The sequence below is a fragment of the Ursus arctos genome, unplaced genomic scaffold (genome assembly GCF_023065955.2).
Source record: "Ursus arctos isolate Adak ecotype North America unplaced genomic scaffold, UrsArc2.0 scaffold_3, whole genome shotgun sequence".
NCBI classification, from domain to species: Eukaryota; Metazoa; Chordata; class Mammalia; order Carnivora; family Ursidae; genus Ursus; species Ursus arctos.
The window spans coordinates 71,240,011-71,244,296 of NW_026622985.1; the positions used below are offsets into that span (position 1 = coordinate 71,240,011).

The 4,286-nt window shown below is 37.1% G+C and overlaps 1 non-coding gene across 1 annotated transcript; it reads left to right on the forward strand.

Annotated features, from left to right (window-relative positions):
• The first annotated feature begins 706 nt into the window (after nucleotides 1-706).
• LOC113267293 (U2 spliceosomal RNA) lies at nucleotides 707-897 on the forward strand. Its single transcript, XR_003320693.1, has one exon. It is a non-coding gene; the product is annotated as a U2 spliceosomal RNA (small nuclear RNA).
• Nucleotides 898-4,286: the final 3,389 nt, after the last annotated feature.

Sequence of the window (4,286 nt, forward strand, 5' to 3'; positions counted from 1 at the left end):
TCCTCCTAACAATGCCACGAAATGGATACTATCATTATCATCTCCATGTAACAGCCTGATGCAGGCAGGGGGCAAGTCATACAGCCCTTAATTGGTAAATCCAGAGCTCAAACCCCGGTCTGATTCCAAGACCTTGCCTGTAACCCTTTGTGGCCTGACTCATCTAAAGCGTGGTGAAAATTTGTGAGATGAAAAATTATTCCAGCTCCTTTTGATCTTCCTCATATTCTGCTTAGCAAGAATGGCACGTATCCCATCATCACATGACTCTTGACGTGGTTCTTTCCGAAGTAGGCAGGTTTACAGCTAGAGGTGCTGATTCTAGTTTGTGAGACATGAGAACTTGTTCAGAGGGGCGAAGCGCCCCCAAAACAAGAGAAGGGAATAGGGAGGGAAATTTCCCCTTCCTAAACATGTTATTGAGAAATAACAAAACAAAACAAAATCCAAAAAAGTAGAGCGATTTCAGGCTAAGCAGCACTGCCAAACTTGTTTTTAAAGGAAGAGACGGTAAATACTGTGGATGTTGCTGTTTCTGTTTCAACTACTTAGCTCTGCTGTCGTAATGGGAAAGAAACCATAGGCAAGATATAAAAGAATGAGTGTGGCTGTGTTCCAATAAAACTTTATTTACAAAAACAGGTGGTGGGCCAGATTTAGCCCATGGGCCATAGTTTGTGAACCCTTGCTTTAAAGTGTCCAGATAATCGCTTCTCGGCCTTTTGGCTAAGATCAAGTGTAGTATCTGTTCTTATCAGTTTAATATCTGATACGTCCTCTATCCGAGGACAATATATTAAATGGATTTTTGGAATTAGGAGATGGAATAGGAGCTTGCTCCATCCACTCCATGCATCGACCTGGTATTGCAGTACTTCCAGAAACGGTGCACCCCCTTCAGGGGAAATAAATGGTGTACTAAAATTAAAAAAAAAAAATAAAGTGTCCAGATAGATTCTTAACATTGTGTTAACATCCCAGATGTTTGGAAATACCTAGATGATTAGTAGAATGTAGGTGACTGATAGCACTTTAGTCCTATCAGGATTGTGTCTGTGCTCCATTGCTATAGCACCACGGTTTAACTGGATGTTATAAGAGTTCGAAGGAAGGTAATCTATTTAAACTCTAGAAGCAGGCTGTCTGGCAATTTGTGGCATCACACTGCGAAGGCTTAGAAAAGCTTTTGACAGTGATGGAACTGTGTTCATACAATTTAGAATTGCAATCTTAGCTGGGAGGATTTAGATTCAGTCACAAATACAGATAATGCAAACAAGGGTGCTATAAATCTTTGCAGTGAAACCAACAAGTGAAGCTGGGCATAGCAGATTTATGGTGCAAACTGATAAATTGCAATTTTTTCCTTCAAAAACATCAGAAAGAAAGAAAACCAGAGCCTTACATGCAAATTTCAATTTCATGGCTCTCTTTAAATTTCTGCTTTATTTAAAAAATGGCAAGCCTCATTTAAGGTCATTGTTACTGTTATTTTCAGATGGATGCAGAATGGTAGAGAAGTCTACGGCCATAGAGGATTTCAGCTGGGCGCACTCCCCCGGCCCTTCCCGGCGGTGCGCACCAGTTCCTCAACCGGGTAAGCCTGCACATAGCGTGCACGGCCCAGGCCCGGCACGCGCTGACTTCTCAACAAATGTTTGCAGAAATGATGATGTGCCCCTTCTTGATTTCTTTTGTCTCAAGGTGTGGGTCTCTGTTTTACTGGAAATAAAAAGGAAAACTAAATCTGAATGTGGAATTCTAACAACGACTCAAACACTCAGGTGAAAGGCTTGTAGCTATTCCAAAGAATCGATCCCAGAGTCTACAAACAGATCATTTGTTACCAGTCAGTCAATTCCCCAGCCTTTCAGTGATGGAAAAGAAAACAAATTTCTCTTCTTATAGCTTTTTGGTATCCTTAAAAAATACTGTGTATGTAAACCTGTTGTATGCACTTGATACTTTGTTTAAAGGAAACATGTGGCCCTTTCATGTATTTGTGTGTGTGTGTGTGTGTGTGTGTGTGTGAGAGAGAGAGAGAGAGAGAGAGAGGGAGAGAGAGAGAGAGAGAGAGAGAGAGACAGAAAGACAGAGAGACAGACATAGATGGGGAGAATCAAGCTAAATTCCCTCCTATTTGCCCACTTTATTGATATTTCAGGAAAGCGATCCGTGTACAGCAGAAACCAGTGCATGTATCTTTCACTTCACCTCCATCTCAGGACTGGGGGCAGAAGTTTCCAGACACTTATACCCCAACTCTAAATTCCATGTGGTTAAGGAAGAGACAAATAATATCCAAATAGACAACTAGATTAAAAAAGCAATCATAGGTAATGAGAAGACTATTCAGGAAATAGGGTGATGTGATAGGAAGTGTTTTCTTTTACATGCGCTTTCTATCAGTGATTTTTAAGGAAATAGGTAATAACTTTAAGTGCATTTAAGGCATAACATCAGAGAATCTAAATTTTCTGGTACTTGATCAATTGAATTCAAGTTTGACACTGAATGTGTTGTATTAAAGTTGAAAATAAGAAGAAAGTTACTGTTTGAAACAGTCTAAATTAGAATAAATACAGAAATAAAATAAGGTCCACACCATCAAATGTTAATCTATCAGTCTACCTAGACATAATTTTTCTTTATGCAATATTCCAAGCTCATATAATGTTACTAGCCTCATGAATTTTTGGACGTTCATAGAACTGCATTATGTCATCTTTTTATTCCTCAGTCATTGAATAATAACAAAATCATCCAAATCTACTCAATCCCTTTGTTTTCTTAGTATTACAGAAAACATGTTGGAAAATGTATTGTCACCAGAGTATTTTAACTCTCTATGAATTAAGTATTAACTATTGTTAATATGTTGTATACTATTAACTATGTACAAATTAACTGTTTAGTAACGTTAGTATTTATTGAACACCTACTATGTGCCAGGCATTTTATATTATCTCACCAATCTTCCAACAACCCTGTGTTTGTGTGTGTGTATGTCTGTCTGTGTGTGTGTGTGTGTGTGTGTATAAAGGAATATATTATTAACCCCATAAGGAGATGAGGCTCAGAGAGGTTTCATTTATTATCTGTGACCAAATAACAGATCAAACAGGGAAAGGATTTAAACCCAGGTGGGTCTGGTCCCAAAGCTCATGTTAATGTTCAAATTTGATTATTTGAATTTTTATTATAAAATATATTCTTCATTAAAGTGTATATATAAAAAATGTAATGACTAATCATTAAATGATAAGTGCTTTCACTCTGCATAGAAACTAGAAGACCAGAATTTAGAAGCCCCCATGTGTCCCTACCTGATTACATCCCTTTCTTTCTCTTGCAGATTGAACCACTATTCTGAAATCTGTATTAATCTTCCCTCTTATTTTATTTATAATTTAATCATCTATATAGATATCTCTAAACCTGTACTGTCCACTAGAAATATGAGAGCCATATGTGTAATTTTAAAATTTCTAATAGCTACATTAAAAAAATTAAAAACAGATGTAGTTATTATATTTTATTTAACCCAACGTATCCAAAATATTATTTCAACATATAATCAACACAAAAATTATCAAAATATATTTTTTTATATTCGCTTTTTTTTGTACTTCAAGATCTAAAAATCTGATGCGTATTTTATGCCTACAGCACCTCTCAGTTTGGGCTAGGCAGACTTCAAGGTCTCCGTAGGTACATATGACTATCGTAGATACCATGTTGCCAGCACAACTCAGAATAATATAAGTTCTGCCAATTTTTGAACTTTATATAAATGATGTCAATCTTTTGGAAATTGTTACTTTCGCTCAACTTGTATTTTTGAGATTCATCTGTGATAATGCACACAGTCATTTTCATTTTCATTGTATAGTATTTCATGGTGTGACTATTCCACAGATTATCTATTCTTTTTTTTTTTTAAAGATTTTATTTATTTATTCGACAGAGATAGAGACAGCCAGCGAGAGAGGGAACACAAGCAGGGGGAGTGGGAGAGGAAGAAGCAGGCTCATAGCGGAGGAGCCTGATGTGGGGCTCGATCCCAGAACGCCAGGATCATGCCCTGAGCCGAAGGCAGACGCTTAACCACTGATTATCTAGTCTTCTTAATTCTGATATACCTGTGTTTTGTTTCTTTTACTATGAATGATGTTCGATTTATGTATGTTTCAGGTGCACATTTACAACAGTATTTTTTGCTAAAAATCTTGGACGTAGAATTGTGGTATATAGGACTTGCTTTTTTCTAGTGAGTTGTACCATTT